Source organism: Drosophila simulans, chromosome 3L, assembly GCF_016746395.2.
Source record: "Drosophila simulans strain w501 chromosome 3L, Prin_Dsim_3.1, whole genome shotgun sequence".
NCBI classification, from domain to species: Eukaryota; Metazoa; Arthropoda; class Insecta; order Diptera; family Drosophilidae; genus Drosophila; species Drosophila simulans.
In genome coordinates, this window is record NC_052522.2 from 22045201 (window position 1) to 22068660 (window position 23460).

The window sequence follows — 23460 nt, forward strand, 5'->3', positions numbered from 1 at the left end:
AGCTGGACAGATTCGGCTAGTTACTCTTCTAAGTGGTAAGAGTTCATAAATAAATAAATGACATTTATTTTACAACTCTGTATGCACACCCTGTTAGCTTTTCGTACCTATTGAATTATACAACCTACTGCTTTACTACTCAGGGTAAGACCCGCAGGTATTATTTTGTTCTCTTAACTGGTATCTTTTTGTCGCTTAGCGTTGATCGTTGGATCTTAGCGCGTACTCATTATCTTTTTTCGTTTATCTTTGATCGTTGGATCTTAACGTTTTTGCCTACTATTGATCGTTTGATCTTATCGCTCATTTTTCTTGTTCTAACGAAAGGAATTGTTAGACTTTATATATTCTTCTAGAAGCTTCGAAAATGATGATGCGAAGTAATGAAAATTTAGTTGATGTAGATACGGATGCGTCGGTGACATGCACCATCTGCAACGGGCCAGTACGTAATCTGGATTTGGTTGAAACCCGTTGTAAACATTCCTTTCACAAACATTGCCTTGACAACTACCTTAAAAACCATGACAAATGCCCCATATGTGGCCAGCCATGTTCTCAATCCGAGTTAGGATCTCATTTGCCTTTGTCGACTAAATCTCAAGGTAACAGAATGATGACCCGTTCAGGTTCTCGGAATACAGCCAAACAACATGAGAAGTCTGATCCAAATTCCCAACAGGAAATTTGTAGCGATAGTTCAGATTCCAGAGTTGTGACAGAAGACCGTGTTCAGCAAATAGTCCAAAGTTCAATGCAGGCCTTTCAAGCAAGCATGCTACAATCAGTGACAGAACAAATCACTATGGCGTTCACTCAATTGAATAAATCCACATTTGTAAATAATGGACAGAGTGAGCTGCAGCAGGACATACGAAATTATTTCGGTCGAGACGTTCCCGAAATAAACTCAGAAAGAAATAACAATTCACAGGTTAGGACTTCACCAGACTTTCGTAGCGATCGGAGTGATCTTTCATTGGATAGACCTGATAGGATTTCCAATATCATATCAAATTGGCGTATTAAATTCAGCGGTTCAGCCAACGACATTGCCATTGAGGATTTTATTTACCGCGTAAATTGTCTCACTTCGCAAAGCCTGAACGGAAACTTCGAACTTCTTTCCCATTTCGCTAATTTACTGTTTGCAGGACCGGCCTTAGCATTTTATTGGCGTGTTCACAGATCAGTGGATAACATGAATTGGAACGTGTTATGCAGGCGTTTAAAGGAAAGATATCAAGATCAGAGATCTGATCGTGAAATTAAAATTGCTATGCGTCGCCGCAAACAGGGTAGCACCGAAAATTTTGATGATTTTTTGGAGGCAATGCTTTCCATTGCAGATTCCCTTCGTGAACCAATGCAGGACAGTGAGATTACTGTAGAAGTTCGTCATAATCTCAAACCGGAGATCAAGCACGAATTACTGCACATAGACACCCCAAACTTAGCAACATTGCGCAAAGAATGTCATCGTCACGAAGATTTCTTTCGAAGCACCCGGACAAAGCCAATCCAACGTCCGAACACAAGCAAGCGTTTTGTTAACGCAATTCTGCAGGAAGATGATTCCGAAGATCAGTCTGAGGAAGAACAGGATGTTGAGGACGAGATTTGTGTCGTTAGGACTCCTGAGAAAATTAAGTGCTGGAACTGCGATGAATCAGGTCACGGTTACCAGAATTGCCTCAAGACACGCCGTATTTTTTTGTTATGGTTGCGGAACACCGGAGGTGTATAAACCCAACTGCGCAAAATGTAAATCGGCATCGGAAAACTCTCAGCAGGGCATTCGTTATGCGAACAAAACGAGTGTCCGCCGTTAGCCTCGAAAATACAAACTGAACCAAATTCTGTGGCAAAGGATGTTCATTCCATTCTGCCTTCAACTCAACCTGACGTAACATTATCCCAAACTTTTAATCCATATCATTTGCAAGTGTTGGAGAATGCAAATCGTAAATTGCAAATAATTAGGGAAAATTCACTTCACCATCGAAAACACCGATCATCACGGCGAATTCGTAAGTTTTGGATTCGTAAACGATCATTCAACCGTTTTACGATTTCATCAATTGTTTAAAATAAGAACGATATTCGACCCTTCACACACATTGACATATTTGGTCAATCGCATTTAGCTCTCCTAGACAGTGGTGCCAACAAAAGTGTTATAGGTGGTGAGCTAGCACAACAATTAATATCAAGCAAGACATTTAATAAATTTAAATCGGTTGTGCGAACTGCTGATGGCCAAAAGCAAAATGTTACAGGCACTATACAAATTCCCTTGACTTACAACTCAGTTGATAGTAACTTCGAATTCTTAATAGTTCCTTCCATAAAGCAAAGCGTAATATGCGGAATGGATTTCTGGTATACGTTTGGAATTTCTATTAAACAAATAGTTTCGATCAACGAAATCAACTTTGAACCCGAAGAAGACTCTACTCGCGTACGTTTGTCTGATTCACAAAAATTAAAGTTGCAGAAAGTAATAGACTTTTTCCCATCGTTCGAGAACGAGGGCTTAGGATTGACTAACCTGATAGAGCACAATATCGATACATCCAATGCGAAACCAATCAAACAACGATTTTATCCACTTTCGCCTGCCAAAGAAAAACTTTTGTGCATAGAAATCGATCGCATGATTAAGATGGATGTCATTGAAGAGGCACCTTCATCGCCTTGGTCGTCTCCAGTTACCTTGCATATCAAACCAGGCAAGGTGCGATTTTGTCTCGATGCAAGAAAATTAAATGCAGTCACAGTAAAGGACGCATACCCAATCCCAATTATGGATGGACTGCTAAGTCGTCTTCCACCGGTACATTGCATTTCCAAAATTGACCTCAAAGATGCCTTTTGGCAGATCTGTTTAGATCAAGAATCCCGTGCCAAGACTGCTTTCACCGTTCCAAATAGGCCCCTTTATCAGTTCAAGAGAATGCCTTTTGGATTGTCAAACGCTCCACAAACCATGTGCCGTTTGATGGACCTCGTTATACCCTATCAACTAAAATCGCATGTTTTAGTCTACCTCGACGATTTGCTGGTTTTGTCAAACAATTTCGAAGACCATCTTTTGCATTTGTCCGAAGTAGCCACCCAATTGCGTAAAGCTGGATTGACAATTAATGTCCAGAAAAGTCAGTTCTGCCTGAAAACAGTAGACTATCTCGGTTACCTGGTGGGCGAAGGCACACTACAAGTAAATCCGAACAAAATCGCTGCTGTGAGAGAATTTCCGCTTCCAAAGACCCTAAAACAACTAAGACGATTTCTTGGTATGACTGGTTGGTACCAGCGATTCATATCTAATTACTCCACAGTAATTTTCAATCTTACTGAACTGTTGCGTGGCAAATCCTTCAGTTGGAACGATCTTGCTCAAGAAGCTTTTGACAATATCAAAGACAAGTTATGCTCTGCTCCTTGTCTCGTTCACCCAAATTATGACAAACCATTTATCCTGCAGTGTGATGCTTCACTACATGGAGTGGGTGCAGTTCTAGCTCAATGTGATGATTCCGGTTGTGAACGTCCGATAGCATTCATGTCTAAGAAGCTGAATAAAGCCCAACGTAACTATACAGTTACAGAACTCGAATGCATGGCTGTAGTTCTGGCAATTAAGAAGTTCAGAATGTACATCGACGGTCATAGCTTCAAAGTAGTCACCGACCACTCAAGTCTTCGATGGCTAATGAACCAATCAGATTTAAGCGGGAGATTGGCTAGATGGGCTATCAAACTTCAGGGTTATTCCTTCGAAATCGAGCATCGCAAGGGAACAGAAAATGTGGTTGCGGACGCTTTGTCTCGATCGTTCGAGGATGTTGACGATATTGCTGCAATAGACCTTGAAGTCCATCCCGAAATTGATTTATCTTCCAGTGCATTTCAATCGGAAGAGTACTCTGCTCTCAGAGATAAATTAGTGTCTCAAAAATTACCTGATTTTCAAGTCAGTGATGACTATATTTATCATCGGGCAACATTCCCCAATTGTACTGACGTTTCACCAGACGATTGCTGGAAATTGCTTGTACCTGAGTCGTTGCGTCATAGCGTAATGAGTTCGGCTCATGATCAACCAACATCTGCACATTGTGGAATGGCTAAATGCTTAGAGCGTATTCGACGGCGTTTTTACTGGCCGAACATGGTTATCAACGTTCGTGATTACATTCGAAGTTGCGAGACGTGTCAGACCACTAAATATCCCAATCGTTCGTTAAAACCACCAATGGGAGCACAAGTGCAAAGCGATACAATTTTTCAAAGACTCTATCTTGATTTTATCGGCCCATTTCCCAGATCGAAATCCGGCAACATTGGTATACTGATTATTCTGGATCACTTTTCCAAATTTACCTTTTTAAAAGCTGTGAAAAAGTTCGACACTAAAGTGATCATCAGTATATTGCGGGATGAAATATTTTCATGCTTTGGTGTACCCGAAACAGTCGTGAGCGACAACGGAACTCAATTTAAAAGCCGTGATTTCTCTGACTTTCTTTCAAAATATGGCGTTCGTCATATGTTTACTGGTGCATATGCTCCACAATCCAACGGAGCTGAGAGAGTTAACCGTTCTATAAATGCTGCTTTAAGAGCTTACATTCGCTCTGACCATCGCGAATGGGACGTGTTCCTCAGTAGCATCAACTGTTCTCTTCGTAACTCGATTCACCAATCTATTGGTATATCGCCTTATCAGGTTGTTTTCGGTAAACACATGATATCCCACGGTAATGACTACAAACTGTTGCGCAAACTTAATTTACTCACAGAAGGTGACGTAAAATTATCAAGGACTGACGAATTTCAAAGAATTCGTTCCAACATTGCCAAGCATTTGAATAAGGCTTATGAGACAAACCAAAAGTCTTACAATCTCCGAGCACGGCCCCGGTCTTTTGAGGTTGGTCAAGAAGTTGTTAAAAGAAATTTCGTTCTAAGTAATGCAGCGAATAATTTTAATGCAAAACTCGCTCCTGTCGGTGTTAAGGCCCGAGTCAAAGAAAGGATTGGTCAATCAATATATCTATTAGAAGACATGAACGGCAGGGAAATTGGTAGATTTCATGCCAAGGACATTTGGTAATTGCTTTTGACTCCTTTTTCAGTTTTTATTGTTAGTCACAGGGACTAAAAATCAAATCTGTGGTTGTGGGAGTCGAGCCGAATGGCAACCTTCTATGTGCTACCGCACTTATCTGGTGACGAACCATTTTAGGCAAATTAAAATCCTGGCCAAAATGAAAATTGCCCTATAAAAATACCACAAAATTCCAGAGTAGGATTATAGCAAGCTACGGTCACACATGAATTGGAGACTTCCGTTCTCTTTTTGTGAAGGCGTGATCGAGTGCAGTTCAATATTGTGCAAAATCCATATTTAAAAATCCACGAGCATCGTGTGGTTCGGATTATAGTTTTTCAAGGCAAATACTGCCGAGTGATAGTTTACCTTTAACTGCGTCGCTGCCGGTCCCACGTTTGGAGATAGGAGTTTTAGTGGCTGCGTCGCCAAGGCGGTTAGTATTGTTTTTCGCTAAACTTTTGACCACGCGTGAAATTTACTGTGGCCTCACTGATCGCAGATAGATTTACAACTGCTGGCATCAGGAGCACCCACCGTGTGCAGTGGAAGGCTGGGCTTGACCTCTTCTGCTGCCGACAGATCACAGGTCAACCCACCCCAGAGTTGGCGTTCTTTTTTTTTCTTCATCGCCGCACGCAGGAAGCAGATCGCCGTGCATCCATTTAATGCACAAATCAGCTTGGTGTCTTCTTCAACCCTGCGCATTCCAATAATATTTGGGCACAACACGAGCCCCAGGCTGGCCTTGTCGCTGCGTATGCTGCGAACCCGAAGCAGCCGCAACACGAATGATCGTGTTCAGTATTAAGTATATTTAGAATAGCTTTTTATATTTGAGTTAATTTTACATAAGAATATTTACTTATAAATTTCTATAATTCTAATTTAGCTTAACTTGTGGGAGATCTGACAAGTTTATATATGTGATTCTCCCGATTTATAGTAATACCTACAGCAAGTCATCAAACGTCATCAGGCCTGCTGACATCGATGGAAAGTGCGTGAGTAGAAAACAAAATAATAAAACACACAAACATATATATATAAAAGTCAGATATTCCTAAATAGTATTCTTAAAATACCTTGCCTTAATTAATCATGGTTTAAAGAAGTTTATAGTTTAAATACTCATTAATCATAAATAATTCTAATGTAAAATAAGTCGAAGGAACAAAAGAATAATGTAAACTTATATACCAGTATTTGAATTTCTACCTTAATTACTTTTCTTTCATTTTGTCGTTGATAATCAAAATTAATCCATAAGAGATTTTCTTAACATAAATAACGTAATTTTTAGTTTAAGGATTAGGTTTAGGAAAATGTATCTAAATCTTATATTTATCTTTAATTATATGGGGACCAAAATGAATTAATTTGACTTCTTGTTGGGCACCAAAGGGTATGTAGAGCAGTGGTTGTACTAGGGTGGAGTCCGAATGGATTCCACAGGTAGGGTGGGTAATGAATAAGGCCAATAACATCTGGGCCTCGTCTTCAGTAGGTACACCCTTTTGTCCGCTTCCTAACCGTTTGGTTATCGTTTTTGAATCTTCCGTATCTCTGTCTACACTATTGTAGCTGTAACACTCTTGTTCATCGCAACACAAAACCCACGCCCATTTTCCCTGAGCATGCCGGTAAAAATCGTAGACAGAGTGTGTTGGGGTGGACAACGCTCTATGAGTGTGTTCGTTACAGCAGCAGCTTATTAACCCCACTGAGCCCCAAACGGGATTGCAAAATTCACTGCCCCTTTTTCGACCTGCAATCCTCTTAAATCAATTAAAATATAAAATGCGCAGTTTTTACTTCCGTGAACAAACAATCACAAGATGCAGTCTACCTAATTAAATATTTATGTTCTATGTTCGCATTTAAGGTTATCTATTTATCAATAATTGTTGTGATGACATATTAAAAAGTGTCATCAGTTCAAATAATTTTTAGTTTTTATAGACTTATCTAGGTATTTATTAAGATCTAGGCAAAAATAATTGGTTATTTAGTCTTTTCTGAAACAGTATATCAAATATATAATAGTGTTTTATAAAAATAATAATAAATTATAAATTTAAAATATTTCCGTTTCATAATTATTCAAAATCATTGACTTTTATTTCCATGAGCGTATTCCATTCGATGTGCTACTTTTAAGCTTCAAAGCTTGTTTTCGCTTTTCGCACCAGGGAAAATTCGATTTGTCTTTTCTCGAGATTTCTCTCAAGTGAACGTCCTCTTCTCCCAGGACTCTCCGCTGCCCCCGGCAAGCTACTTTATCAGCTCATTCTCCACATTTTCCCCCGCTTTGCTTATATTTTTTCGCTTTGGCTGGATGTGTCTTCTGTCTTCTGTCTTCTGTATCTTTGTCTTGACGCCTTGCCTAGCGGCAAAGTTTGTCGCGTCCTCGAGTTCCGCGTCCTTCGTCGTCGTCCTGCGGGTGTCCTGGTGGCTCCTGGCTCACAATAAACCACTTTGCAGCTACTAGTTTTATTTGCTGCAGCTTCTTTTTTTATTTTTCGCAAACGGAATTGAATTAAAATTTACATTTTTAATCATTTTTCCACGCTCTGACTTTAATTCAACCAATTCTGCCCGCGCGTTTGAAATGCAGTGCAATTCATTTGCGGCACAGTCCGTCTCTGTCTCATTCGCTTTTAATTAGTGTGAAAAGCGCAAATTATTCTTCGCCTTACTGCTCCACCGACCACCACCCACCGCCCCAAAGCCACGCCCACCAAGTCGTAATTGGCTTACAACGACTGATGATTATAATATGCAGGCATTATATTTATAATTATTATCGCGCTGCTTATGCTCAACCCGCTGGCTGATGGCTTCGATTGGAAATTCTTATTTGCCTGATGCAATATTGTACTAGCCTTTCAAGTGATTTAAGAACTACATATTAGAGGCATTCGATTTGCATTCAGTCTGCCCAACGCTGCGCACCTCGACGTGTCTCTTCACTGAACAAAAGCGGCTGAATTTGACAATCCGGTAAGTGGAGAAATTATAGACACAAGCCCCAAAAGTGTTTGCCACAGAATTTGCAGAACTAAGCATTATTCATTCGACACAGTCGTGGCCACACTGGCTTAAATATGCAAGTGAGATTTCAATTACACTCGTTTCGTTAATTGATTACATCAGGCAGCCGATCCCCTTGGCTCGCGTTGGGATCCAACCCGGCTATTTGGAGCGGAAAAGCTTTGGCAATTCTCTGGAGAATGTTTGCATTGTTTGTTGCCAATGCTGGGTTGTCGCCACCCCCCCACAGACAAATACCCTCGCACACACACGGATATCCGAAGTTAGTTAATAAATTTAACGTTGATGAGCCAGGGAAGAGTGCAAATTGGCCATCAATCGGGAACTCAGGCAAGCAGAGGGCCTTGTCCTAAGTAGGTCTCAACTGGGGAGATGAGAAGATGAGGAACTGAGGAGCCTCCGAACTGCGGAACTACCGACTTGACAAGCTGGCGGACGGGCGAACTGACAGACGGAAGCCAGAAACTGGCCCATTATTGTTGCTAGTGGGTTGTGGGGCATCCCTCGTAAGCGCAAATTAAATGCAAATTTAATTAATTTGAAGCAAACAATTTGCTTAAATTAATTAATTGAATGTGAATCTAAAGTGCTTCCAATTTAACGCTGAAGAGCTCGGCTCCACCAGCGGGCCACTGAGGGGGCTATGTGGGGTTAAGGGGGCTTAGGGCTGCCTCTGCGTGTGTGAGCTCGGCATTTATTGAAATTATTGGAGCGGGGGGCCGGGGAGGGGCGTGGCACTGCACTAGGGCGCTGCGGCGAGCCGCAAACTTTGGCAACGTTGCGTATGCGTAATTCTGCATTTGCTTTGCGTTTCGGCCCGACATCGGGCATTAAGCAAACTGTTCACTTCAAAATCAACTCGAAAATAAACAGCAGCAGCCAAAATGCAAATACTGCCCTGTGTATTAGAGTGTTTCCGTGGTGATTCGAGATTCGAGATGGCGGCGTGATCCATTCAGGGGGAAAATCATTTACTTTTGTAGCTGTTATCCTAAACAAATTGAATTAATATATGATATATTTAAACTATATAAACTATATAACTATCCTCTTATGTTTTACGGGATTCATGACTTTTGAAATCATATGGCCAACGCGGTTGTTGTCAGTTATTTAAAATCAAATTAATGGTAACTGAGAAGGCAAACTATTTGTTTATAAACAAATTGTCAATCAATCTTGCTAAAATCAAGCAAATAGGAAATCATTGGTCCAAATGTTAATCTTAATAGAAGTAAACATATTATGATAGGCAAGATAATTAATCTTTCTGCTCCACTATTCAATTCTCTACCGTATTCAATCGCGGTGTTGCCCCATCATCACGCATGCATCTCCAATCGCAGCCGCAGAAATTTTCGGTACCACTCTCTCGGCAAAATGGCTTTCATCGGTTAACCGGCAACAAGGCAACTACTATCGAATGTCGATGACTAACAGCCATTACTGCCATGCCACGCCTCCACTGGCAGTCCCATCTGAAGCCCCCTACCCCTCGCCAACCCATTGGCAGTTTGAATGTTGTTTGCATTTTATATTTGCCAAGTTTTTATCGCTCGTTATTCACGTGGCTCGAATTCGCTTTCTGGCCAAAAGGATGGGAGCTGCGGCAAAATTATGCGCTTGATTAATATGCGAGTTCAATGCGAATGTGCCACGCCCCCAATGGCAGACCTCCCTCCCACCACTGGAGCGCATAACTGTTTATTTTGATAGTTTAATGTGTGTGCGAGTAGGCGGCTGTTTATTTGCTTTTAGCCCGGCTGCTGTTGTTGTTATTATTTGGCCAGCAAATACACACCAAAATGGCAAATTTGCGCATTGCCAAAGTCAACGAATTGTAAATGATTATAATGATTTTCTTTTATGCGAGGTAATTTAAGTACAGCAAAAGCAAAAGAGCAAATTGATCACAATTGCGAGTGGTGCCCAGATATCGGTTCCATTGGAAATTCGAAAGCCAGTTCGCATCGGAGATTACCTAAATCCTTTCGACGACAATTTCCACGATTAATCACCTCTTTGAGTGCAGCAGGCAAACTTGGCATTTGACAAAGTCGCAGCCATAACAAAAGATATTTTCACTTTCGTTGGTCAGAAAACTGGATCCAAGCACAATACATATGTATGTATGGAGAAACAACAAGGCAGCGGCAGCCGGAGTGATAATAAATTTTAAATCATTTGTCATTTGACGCATTTCGGCTAACAAGCAACTTCGACTTCGCCGGAGACCCTTGAGACTACCAAGCAAATTCGGAGACAAAAGCAAAGACAATGACTCGCCGACCGATATCGGGAAATATCATTTGTTTGCCTGGGACCCAAAAGACCAAGCGACCAAACGACCAAGAGACCAGGCCAACAGCATCTTGGGTCAGCTTTTTGGGTCGAGCCGCGGGTAGCTTGGCTCTTGGTTCCCGCAATCTATTGACAAATGCCCTGGCCCGAGCTTTAATTGCCACAAGCTGCTCCCTGAACCCCCTCCCCTTCTAATAGATTTTATCGGCCAAAATTCAATATACATAATTCTTGTGTGAGCTTCGAGGGAAACAACAAATTCGTAGCTGATTAAATGGAGGTTCTGAAGTTCCCCTTTCGAAAAGCAATGTAGATAGCAACTCCTCTGATAGTTCCTATACGATTTATTTTACAACCGCTCATTGTTTGCTATGCCTTGTTGCGCGATAATCACAGAAGTATAAACGAATTGGAAAAACACTAGAAACGCAGAGGCTAAATTCCATAGGCAATCGTAAACAATTCGGTTGCTTTTGGGCTTATGTAAGTGCCTCGTAAAAAGTTCATGTTCATATAAACATAAATTAGCAGTTGAAACACCATGATTTTTGCTGGCCACAGGAAGCGCAGGTAATACGTATGCAAATCTTCTTGGCCAAGTTCTCAGGTTTTGGTTAGCGTCGAGCGGGACTCACCTGCAATGAGAGAAAAGAGTGGGTTTCGTAAGTTAAAATTGATTACTACTCCGTGGAATCTTATGTATAGGCGAAAGAAAGATCATTCCTATGTCAATTTTTGGCCATCATCTAGACCCCTTTACTGATATGTCTTCCTCCAGGGAACGGCGATGGGAAGAGTTGGGCAAGACTGCTGGCCATAAACAGTTATTGCGGCTGTCATGTTCGAGCCATATGCCAATTAATGTGTGCCTCACGCACCGAGGGGCAGGAAACCCGAGCCTCAGTTTGGCAACTAACTGCATCCAGCCCCGAATGCCACGCAGGCGACAAATATGGCCAAAATGCCAGCAGACTTCTGCTGCAGCTGCGACTGCGACTGCGGCTAAGGCAATAAAGTCGCGTCTAAAGCAATAATGGCTCATTACGCCAGCCGCTGATGAGCGCCAAAACAGCGGATCCGGGTGGACCCCGACTGCCCATATCGCGGCAATGAAATCGTTGCTCCCCGCTTCCCGGCTTATTAAGCGGGCGCATGCGCAGCGGGGGAGGGACGCTACAAACGGCAAACGGCAAACGGCCAACTGCAAGCTGCCAACTTGCAACTGCAAGTTGCCCAGGCAACTGCATCCGAGATCGCTGGGAGATTGGGCCACGACGACGACCAAGACGACCGCAAGTTGCTTGGCATTTGGCCAACTGCCTGGGCGCGCTGGCTCTAACTGCCCAATAATATTTATTTATTTGGGCCTCGATCAAAGCACTAAGCAACACGTTTTGCCCCAAAGTCGAAAGAATTCAATCTTCACTTCAGTATTATTAAATGGAAAATTCAATCATATATCTCCTTAAATCGATAAACTGACTAAAGTTGTTATAGATTCTGTTTGCCGTATGGAAAGCAAGACATAATTATCTGAACTATTATAATTATTACATTTTAGTTTGTTATTTTGTTGCACACTGTGATCGGGTGAATGCTTCACACTCGACTTGACCCTTGCGTGCCCCGCTGGTCGGTCTCTCAAGGCTTGCGGTTTGCGAGCCCCTCTCCGCACCCAAATAGTTGGGTACCTTCTAATGTTGCTAATTTCCTAACAGAGATTTGATCCGCGAGATTGGCACCGCCGTGGGTGGGTGGAGGCGACGGTGGGGAAGGGGATGGGGATGGGGATCCAGTGGGCAGCTGCGTGTGTTGGCGTTTCCTCCGAGTCAGCGGCTGGTTTTGGGTATCGTTGGGTAATTGGTATATCAATTGTTCGCCTCCATTGTTCGGCGCGCGTATGGCGAAATTTACGAGTTTGTCCATTTGGCAATTGGCCTTATAAGCGGCACAACGTGCAGTTTCATTTGCATTGCAAATAAATGGCCAATGGAAAACGCCTTCGATGGCCGCTGCTCCAGTTTTCCCTGGCCCGTGCTCCATACGCATGTGTGCACATGTTTGATGTGGAATCTCTGCCTGATTACAGCTGAGGATCGAGAACAAAGAGCCCAGCCATAAATTTTGTGGGTATAGAGGAGGGAGGGGTGGCCATAAAAGTATAGTGGCTAAAGCCCACGGGGATCTACAGGTCACTAAACAGTTCGTTATGGCTAAAATAATATTTAAATGGAAGTTATCATAAGTGGAAGGGCCTCGTAAAATCCAATGCACTTTGTCCGCGTCATCGGGAACTTAACGATCACTTAAGAACTGGAGCGCACCGAAAAGATCGTAAAAATTAGGGAAAAGTGAGGAAGGAAGAAAAGCTTAGGCTTTATATACTGCCCACACCAGAAGACACTTCCCTCCCAGTCGGCTCACAATCAGCGAACAGAGAACGCGATGCAAAGGTTATCTCTAGAACTAGCCATGATGAGGAGAGGAGTTGTCGCCAGGCGGGTCGCAGATCCCCCAGCTCACCCGAACCTTTCCAAACGGGATAGGTTATCAATTTCAGCGGCGGGTCAGCAAGACTGCAGTTTCTGTGTATAAGAGACGGTTCCATTGTTCCAGCGGAATTATGACTAAGCTGACAACTTTGCGATTGACCCCTACGCCACAAGTAAAAATAAAAACAATTGCCTGCCCCATGCATTTATTCCGAGTGTCTCGGCTCTGTTTTTGCGGGTTTACTCATTTTCATTTTCGAATTCATTGCACGTTCTACAAATTTGAATATGAACTCTTGTTGTTGTGGTTCTCGTTCTGTTTTTCCCTTTTTTGTTGTTTTTTTGTGTGTCTCTCAGTTTGTTGGACTTTTCTGGGCAGCTGCAGCGGCGGGGCAAGTCCAATGACTCAGTTGCCGGGCGTTGAAAGATTTAATCGAAGCAAGTTTCGTGGCTGCAACGGAGTGGGGCAGAAAGAGGAATGGCCTCCGAGGGGGGACTCCGGGGGAGACCGCTGCAAGTCCAGTTTTCTGTGGCATTCCAGGCCTCTCCCAGTCGAAGTGGTGTGCCCACATTCAGTCATTTCACTGCCGTTTCTGGATACTAATTTATTTACGAAGAAAACCGTTTCCAAGTCGAAACATTCTAGATGTGGATCCTAAAATCGAAAGCAGCCAGTAGAGATTCACTCGAATAACTTGTTTGGTGAGCAATCGATTGACGCACATTTCATTCATCGCCTTTGTTTACGTTGAATTGGCGAACAGTATATGCCACTTATGTGGCTATTTTGCGATCCGATTGTTTACACTGGGCCAGAATAGCCAAGGATTTCTGAGTAATGAGGTCTAAATTAAGACTACACCACCTTGGAAAGGTGTGAGTTTCATTTCTTTCCTAAACCACGATGGCTCATCTCCCACTGATGCCGCAGTATCCGTTTCGCTATCATAAACTAAGATAATCTCTAAGGTGGCTTCCCGCACACATCGCAAATGCATCTTCTAACAAAGTCACCCTAAGACAACAACAACAATCTCATCAGCGAAAGCTCCCGCCCGCCAAAGACTTCCCTGCAGCAAAAATGTGAAATATGAAAAGGGGAAAAACCAAATAATGAAAAGTGTTTTCAGCGTCGCCAAGAAAAATGAAAATATTATGTCAGGCAGCGGAATAAAGGAGCAGGAGGCTCCACGGAGGAGGGAACTCCTGCCCGGCAGGTGACATAAGCCTCGAACACACAAGAGCGAGCTCCGGGATGAAGTTAAAGTTCCCAGCCAGCAGCTAGTGAAGTGCGGCCGAGGATGCAGGCGCTCCGGGATCCGCGGAGAGTCCAAAGCCAAGCTGGCAAATGTCAACACAAACAAAGGCAACGGATGGTAGTTGCGGGAAGAAGAAGAAGCCATCTGGGGAGGAACAGTGGGCCAATTTGATAGTAGTGGCCGGACTGAAAGTCTTTCAGAGCTATACAATTCTGCGTTTCAAATGGTTTATCAAAAAAAAAATTATTTCTTAAGTTTAAGGTGCTGTAAAGTGTAAAGTGGATTTTCAAGATAGAAATTTTGTCAATGCGTTTAAGCTTAATAGTTAAACAATTTATGTTTCGAGATTAAGTATTTAAAGGATTACTGTTCGCTAACTTCTTAATTAGGGATTAGTAATTTGATATTCACATCAGCTGAGGGTTACCAATACTACAATTTACAAAGTGTTGTAAGCTATTTAAAGCAGTTTTACTACTTCCAAGTCAGTCGTTAGAAAAAGTAACCCAGTTAAAGAAAAATGCATTGTCAAACAAAAGCTCCTTTGCAATTATACCGAGACATTCTTAAAGAAAATCTTCCCCATTCAATATAAAAGTTGTGGAACTTCTTACAATACTTTAGATTTTGCAAATAGTGGTCACAAACAGCCGCCTTTGTTCCACTGTGCCTGGCCTCCAGCCGCCCATCTCTTGGGTCTGAAAGTGGGTGACAGTGCGGCCGAGTGCAGCACTGGAGCATGTTAACCCCTGTGCCCGCTGCTTAGTTAACCTTACCTATGTGACCGCCGGCAGATTGAAAGGGCTGAGGGGGGCAGTGCGAGTGGGAGGGGCGCGATTGAAGGTGCATTGGGGCTTTCGCTATCAGCCGTCGCCACAAGGCTGTGGATATGTCCTGGGCACATCCTTTGTCGCCGCACAGAACGAACTGAACTGAACCAATCCGAGCCAAACTGAACTGAACTGAACTGAGCAGAGCTGAACCGCCGCCGTTGTCGTTGCCGCATGGAATTTTGCAATTTCTTTGGGATTTCGAAATTGCTTTTTCTACTTTTCGCAGCCCTGTGCAGGAGGCAACTTTTCAACCTCCGCCCCAGCTTGCTCAGCGGCCCACAGCCAACGCCAATCCCCGCGCGCAGAACCTCAGCTTTAGCGCCATTTCACCTTTGTGGGGATGTGGCAAGGACTCTGCCCCGCTCCCCGTTCCCCGCTGCTCCGGCTGTCCTGGCATTGTTGGCCTCCGATTCTTTTGAGGGCAACCCCATGGGTTGCGGGCGAGCGAAAGAAAAAGCGCCGAAGAAAAAATCGATCAAGAAAAATGACTTTTGTGGGTTTTCGTAATTTTCATTGCACGCGTAATTGAAAATTTTCAAATTCCTGCTTGCATTTTTCGCCGCTCGCTCGCCGTGTTCCCTGCCCCTCCGCCATCACTCTTTATCAGGCTGAAATGGAATTTATATGATGATAAAGGAAAATATCGCCTCCCCACCATCCCAATATCCCTGCTCACCACCTCGCCTCATGGCTTATTCGTCTATTTGATTCTGCTCACTTCCTTTGCGGAAGCTTCCCGACCGCCGCCGCTTTCATTACGCTTTCATTATTTGTCGAAATTGTGTTAATCTTTGAGCTCATAAGTTTCCGAGTCTCTGGTGGAAAATATTGCACTCAGCCAGCGAGCAGAGATGGCAAATTGATGGCAATTTGGTGGGGAATCGCCGAGCAGCTGAGGGTCTTTACGATTATTGAATTGGCCAGCATAGTTAGGAGCTGCTGCTCCTGCTGCAAGGCGTAATCGCTGCCATCGAACTACGCTTCATCGTGAAACTCTGAAGTTCTTACTTTGCTCCAGTCAAGTACTTTTCCTCATTGCAAGCCAGCTATCAGGAAACCGCCTACTCGAACACCGAGATGCACACCACCCACACACCGGCCACTAAAACTGGAGCATTGTAAATCCCAACTAATAATTTTGTAACCTTATCTGCTGCTCTTGTTGTCACAAGCCCACAATGCGGGGAAAGGGGGCGTGGCGGGAGAAAAAGGGCGGAGTGGGCGGAGGTCGAAGGCTGGCCACAGAAAAGCGCATATCCCACAACGATAATGAAAATGTCACACGAGCCTCGCATTTTCTCATCACCCAGCATCATGAGCACGACGACAACGACAACGACAACGGAGATGTCGTTGCTTCAGGAGCTACAACAAAGACGAGGCGGATAGTGGGCTGACTCCACCTTTATAAACGACCCACTACAGGGGGGAGGTCGTCCTGGGAGTGGCGAGGTCGTCCTGGCTCAGTCTCGAATGCAGCTCAGGAAAAGGAACCAGCAGCAGGACCAGGAGCAGGAGCAGGAGCGGCATCAGCGACAGCAGCAACAGCCACGCTGACAACAACGTAAAGGTAAATCCTAAATAATGCGTTGCGCTCACTTCACAGCATCTGAGAAGCGACGAGGATGTCGCCGCGGGAATAGCCCATGAAGGACTTGCCATGAAGGTGGTGTCGTTGTGGTGGCGCTAGTTAGAGCCTCAGTTGCGAGGACAACAAGTCAGTCGAAGCAAACGAAGGTACCGAAGTGGATACTCTTTTAACGAAAGGTATTTTAACCCATATGGATAAATGAAAATATAATTTTAAGGCCATATATTAAAATGTATTATTGTTAAGATCACTTGTGCGTTGCATGTACAATTGCCAATATCCATTGTCATCGTATTTTCGTTTGTAGCGCAGAATATGTTAGACTCCTAGTTTGCGAGATCGTCTGGCAAGGTGCTAGGACACTACAGACTCTCGATTCCATTTGGACCGCCTTCCTGCTGACTGCCCACTTCCACTTCCAATCCCTATCCCAATCCCATCTGCACTCCCATTCCATCCGGTTCTATCCCCACTTGGCAGGACATTTTGCGGTTAGCTTAAAGTTCCTTACCCAGCCAAGTACAAGACGATTATAGTCCTGGCTCCTGCTCCTCTGCCGCTCTGCTCCTCCGGTCGCCGCTGCTGCTGCGGACAGTCTTAGTGGCTGTCGTAAGTTCTAATTTCTTATTATTAGGCGTGGCTGGCAGTCGCTGGGCTGGCGTGGTTGCAAGGACCGCACAAGTTTTCTCTGCTGTGGCATGAAATTATGGCACAACTTGCTGCATACGAAAATGGCGGCCTGGTAAATAGTTCTGGCCAACTATTTCCTTGCTGCAGTGGCTGCTCCGCTCTTAAGCCCGGCAGATGATGTTGTTGCTGCTTCTGCGGTTGGCTTTGTTATGGCTCGGTTTAGGGGCTCATGTCTTTGGGCCCTGCTCGCCTGGCCTACAATTGCTGGGCCTACTTTTTGGCGAAACTTTTACAGGAACACTGGAATGGATTTAATTAAAACATTCCCAGTGGCAGCGGGAAAGCCCGAGTGGCCAGGTCAGTGCGATTACCGAGTGCTGGCAAAGTAATTCGCCTCTCAAACGAGAAGGCAGCCGGATCCGGATCTGGGGCCACTAAGACTGGATTGGCAGGAGCAAAGCTGGCCGAATGAAGAGTGAAAAGTGCAAGACAATAATCGAAATCAAGAGGAAAGTGCACAAAGCGAATGGCGAGCGTCAGTGCGGTTCTCGCTCCAGCTCAAGGGCTCTGCCGGATGAGCGCAGTGAAGCCCCAATCCGGTGGTAGTCAAAGCTGAAGCCACGGTCCCAGACCCAGACCCAAACCCAGACCCAAAGCCAGAGACGGAGTCGGAGCCGGAGCAACCCAATCCCGGCCCGAGCCCATTATTGTTTCCATTTAACTTACAACATTTTGCACTTTGGCCAAAGAGCTCGAGAGGGTGGAGCCGGGGAGGCAATTCAGCACGAGAGAGACAAGAGATGGATAGTCCAAATAGATAAACGGCCAAGTCGAACAAAAAATGGCCAAGAAAATTGTGTGTGAAAATGAAACTGATTGCAGGGAAGGCCAACTTATAAAAGGGGGAAATTGATGCAGCCAAACAAACCATGAGAGCCAATCGAGGAGGAGGCTGCCAAGGAGCAAAAGGATGTAGGGGGAAGCATTAAAACGGATTATCGTCAATGAAAGGGGTGAACTAGTTTATTGGTAACCATTCAATACTAATGACCGAGATTGGTCGAGAAAGTTTACTTAACTTGATCGAGATTATAACTAACTTATTTTCAACTTAATTTTATAGATTTTTATAGATTTCTTGGCGAAGGTAAACATAAGTTTAATGATATATGTGTAAAGGTGTCCGTAACATGGAGTCCTTTTTCACTTTATATTTAAAACAAACAATTCCTAAAATTCACGTTACCTTTCAACGTGGAAACTCTTTAAGAATCGTAGTTGTGCTTGGGAATCTCCCCATTCAACTGCCGCTCGTCAGTGCAACATGTGTCGCCAAAGAGCAGTAGGAACAAACGGAAAATGTGAAAACTAAACAAATAAAATTGTTTTGCGTAAAAATTGCAATCGAGCAATGAAGTGTAAAAGTTTGCACAACGTGCGACGCAAACGGCGGCGATGGCGACGTTTGCCTCCAACAAACTTGCACTTGTTCGTGTGGCGGCTGCTGTGCGCAACAGCAAACAGTTGAATTCAACATGGTATTCAAGACTGTAGGCCCGAGACCAGCGCTTCGGGCCAGCGTGGCAGTAACAGTTGCAAAAAATGGCAGCGGAAACAGACGGCGTCATCATTGTCATGGAAGCGGTGCAACTTTTTATACCCCGCAATGGAGGCTAACAGGGTTATATGGTAATTAGGAAAATGAGATTAGCGATTGTCTTTCCTCTGCGTCGTGATACGGTAAAAGTAGGTTTTGCAAAATGGTCGGAACTCTTCAGTTGCATTTATAAATTTTTTAATAATAATACTATCTTATATCAGTGCAGTACAATTTAGAGGCCCATCTATTCACATAATACTAGAATGCTAAGATCATAGTGGAGGCAGCTAAGCCAGGTCTTCTAGAATAGTTTGAAGAAAGATAACTGTTTGATGGGTAGCTTATAGTCGGGGTCTTACTGGAATACTAAGATCGGGATCCATAACTGAGGCAGCTTAGAAAAGTCTTCTCGAGAAAGAAGAATGATAGCTGATTGATGGGTATCTTATAGTCGAGGTCTTGGCGAGCAACATTGCCTCTTGTTTGGTCTGCGCGGTGGCCACGGTGGGTACTCTTTCTGAAGAACCTATCGCCCAAGGGCGACGCATTGCAGGCACAGACAGCAGCGCTCCTGCTGATGATTATGAATAATGATGATGATGTTCATGGCGGCGGTAAAGTTGTGACATTCGGAGCGATAAGCGGAAACGGGGCCGGCTGGAGGGTTGAAGTGCTACCCCATTTGCGGAATACCCCTTAAAGTTTAGATGCAATTGGAGAGTTTTACGAGGGAATCTGCGTCGCTGTTGAATTAGTACTGGCTCCGTTTTGATGAACTCGTTTGTAATTTTTCCTGCCTCGGGAAAATGTCTAGCTGCCACTCGCCCCTGATTGCTTATTCTTTGAGGTCCTTCAATGAATTTTTAAGGCTTTACACTCTCGGTTTTCCTTTCATTTTCCTAGAAGGGGCATACGATTTTTCTCAATTTGCATTGTTTTCTTTTTTCACTTAGTCCTCGGAGTCCGCTCATTGCTTATTTAATTATCTTTTGTATTGTCAAGTGGTTGGAACGAAAGTTGGGGTCTGGCCAGAGGATTGAGAGCTCCATTGTTGCCAGGAATTTCCATAACCTCCTTTTTTTCGTATCCTTTTGCTGTGGCCCAGGCACGTGCATCTCAAGGGTTAAATTAGTGGGGGTGAGTAAAAGCCTTTGAGTCTTAATTGATAAATCGCTTAAAATTCCCCATGATTGAACCACCCTGAAATCTTCCCCCAGGCCAATCCGAACTATTTCGGCCAAGGAAACTACGCAAGCAGCAAAATAAAAGTAAACTGAACGGGGCAGAAGCAATTTAAAGCAGGAAAATTGAAGCAGGAACACAAATGAATAAGAATTCTCACTCGGAAAATCATTAAAATGTCTGAAGGACGCCGGCTCCGGACCGGGCCAGAAGAGGACCGGAAATGTGGCAACAATTGTATACAGCACATGGAAGCATCAACAACAGCACGGGCAGGTGAGGCAAATCCTGGCGAAAGGATGCAATTTAGAGCAAAAGAGCATTAAAATGAATGGCAAGTGGGTTGAGGAAATTAAAAAAGCCGACAGAGAGCGAAACTTCAGGCCAAGAGCCCCTGGAAATGTGGGTCAACGAGGGGCTGAAGTGCGAAATGTCAACACCTAGAGATGGGAGCACGAAGGATTCATTTTCTTTAAACTCTTTAAACAACTGATTTCCCTGCAGTTATACTTCTAACTAAATTCATATTTTTAGAAGTCTTAAACTTCTATTTCAAAAATGTTTGGTGCGTGTTTTCTCTGTATCGTGAGGTTATTTTTGACATAATTTGATAAAGATGACAAACAAAATTCAATAAATACTAGCACATGCCTTTTGCAAGCCAGCAAAGGGAAGCTTAAAAAGCGTATAAAGCCATTTTGGACCTTCGTGTCACGATGTGATTTCTATGGGAAACGAGGTATCCTATCCCTATCCCTATTCCTACCCAGACGCCCCAGCGAGGTGGGCGTCGAAATTAAATTTTAGCCATGCCAAGGGAAAAGTAGACGTGGGGCTGGAACGGGATTGCCTTTGCCCTTTTACGCCTCAAAACTTTTTTAACAAACATATTCGATTAACTGGCCATGGAATGGGCAGAAAAGGGGCAAAAGGGCCGACCCCGCTGGAATTGCTTACCCTTTTTGTTTCTATTTATCGAAAACCACTTGATTATGCAGGCTTATCCTAAGTCCGCTGCCGGGTCTTGTTTTGTTTTTTCTATAATATATTTTTTGTTTTTGCTTGACCGCTCGTGGAATGGAGAAGTTGAGCAAAGCTTGGCTTTAGTTTTCATTGGAGCGTGAAAATTTGTTTGAAAATCCTTTTGCTATTTCGATTTTCCCCCTCGTGCAATATTTATGATTTCTTCGGATATTCTCGTGGCTGCCTTCTTCTTTCGCTGCCCGTTTGGGTTAATTTATAAATTGTGTTTTCTTTTAAAACTTACATGTTTGCGTGGAAATTGCATTGTTTTTTCGACTTGAATTTTTTATGCTAATTTCATTGGGCGGGCGAGGACTGTAGCTCTTTCTTCTAACGACTGATTATGCCTAATGAATTCCTCGGAAAATTTGATTGCGATTGCTGAGCGCAATCAGTTCAGAAATCTAGTCTGCTTCGCAAAGTGCACACTGGACTTTTCCAATCCCAATTATTTTGTGCCCTTGCTGAGTACATGAAATAAAGTTGTTAAAACGCAAACAAAATGCAATAAATTGTGTGTTCTTTGTCAGTGGCTTGCACTATTTGCAGATGCTGTTGTTGTTTCTGCTGCTGGCCAAAGTCAATCCAATTCTGTAAATTAAATTAAATTTATTACACTTACCCCTGCTCCTCACCTTCTGCCCCCAGCAACTTTGTTTGTCCCTGTGGGCTTTGTTTTTTGCAAGAGGATTGAAAAAGTGCATTAAAAAATTAATTTTCATGTAGTTGCTGTAGTTGAGGCCAATTTACAATGTGCAAAAAGCTTTTGTAATGAAATTTACAAGCCTGGCCACCAGGTGAGTCCATAAATCGCCCGGATTATGATTCATTATTAGGCTGAGTGAGCAGGATTTTATCAACCTTTGGCGATCTATTAGTTCAGTGCTATTGATCCACCGCAGCTCGGCGGCGGAGAACAAATGGACATACATATTTTTGTCCATACAGCGCGTGACAAAGCCATAAAATACAGTTCTGAATTCAATAATGAGGAATGATAAGCGTAGCTAGGAATTGTCAAAGAGTTGAGCCCAGCACAATTGACAAAGAATAAATTCAAATTTCAGCTGTGCCCCGGGAATGTTAAAAAGAAAATGAAAGAGTCGCTCAAATGACGCGATTGACAAGCGGAGCCACGAAATGCAATTAGACACGCCCTGCAATAACGCGGAGCCCCCTTCTTCCAATGGTCGGCTTCTTTATCGCCAAGCCTTTATCATCTTCGCCTCAATAAGTGAAATGCATTAGCCACAAAACCGTATATATTCGGGTTCAAAAACCTCCCTTGAGGGAATAACGCATAACGGGTAATGGTTTAATTACTCCCAGTGTCTTATCTTCCCGGCACTTTGGTCCCAGTATCTGTTTTAGTTCGTAGTGTCACGGCTCATTTCGAAAACTGTTTCGTGTTCAATGATTTCGGGCTCCGTGGAAAACTCGGCTACTATCTCTTTGGCTATTCCAATCCATCCGAATATGAATTGTTATGATTCTGGGGCTTGGAGTTAATGGAAGCCTCAGAGATTGGGCTGAAGTAATTGTTTCAACCATTTCGGAGGACACGATTACACTCGAACTCCAACGTATTCGATTTATTTCCAGTTCACAGCTAATTTTTATTTTCTCTGGATGTCAGGCCAGGGAAATCAATCAACAATTGACACGAGAATGTGGGGGATCTCCTTCCATCCTCCCAACTCAAGTACCCGTGCATCAGGCAGACAATAGACTCAACCAAACCAAAAATATTCAGATAAATGTTAATGTACAAAACTGTTGAGCACGAGATGAAAGATCTGGGGACCGTCGCAGTTGTCAGCTCATTTTGGTGTGCCTCCTCCTCCTCATCGGAGGACGGCATCGTTAATCATAATTGAGTAGCCAGCCAAAGGGGTTAGCCTATCTCGGAATGTCGAGTGTCTTTGCTGGAAATTCAGTCACAAAAGTAAACAAAAGTGGGACACCATTTTTGAAGGGGGAAGACGATGCCTAGAAAATGTTCAATTGCACTGATAAGAGACTGGAGGTGGAGTTGCGATGCAGCTGGCAAATGGATTTACCCGTTTCCAAAAACTCCTAAGATGCATTCAGAGCTCCATTAGTGGGTGGGAGTCGGAAAACGGGGAAATCGATTAGAGCGGATTTAATTTCCTCTCCTGACGCCACTTGAAAAGTTAATTGCAATGGTACGAGGACAACTATTGGATGGAGAATTCGATTTGGGGGACTGGCTGTGGCCTACTGAATTTCACACATGTAAATTAGTTTTTATTTTCCTGACTCTACGCACATTGCGTAGAACAAACAAATTAGTTTTGATTTGAAACAGCCGTGAAAGAACCTTGAAATATATAGGGAGAGTCTAAATGGAACTGGCCC

At 43.6% G+C, this 23460-nt stretch overlaps 1 protein-coding gene across 1 annotated transcript in view; it reads left to right on the forward strand.

Annotated features, from left to right (window-relative positions):
* Positions 1-8050: 8050 nt before the first annotated feature.
* LOC6739115 (putative phosphatidate phosphatase) overlaps positions 8051-23460 on the forward strand; it is a 57577-nt gene continuing 42167 nt past the window's right edge. The window contains exon 1 of the mRNA XM_016171941.3: positions 8051-8119. The gene's annotated coding sequence lies outside the window, so the exon portion shown is untranslated. The remainder of the gene's footprint in view (positions 8120-23460) is intronic.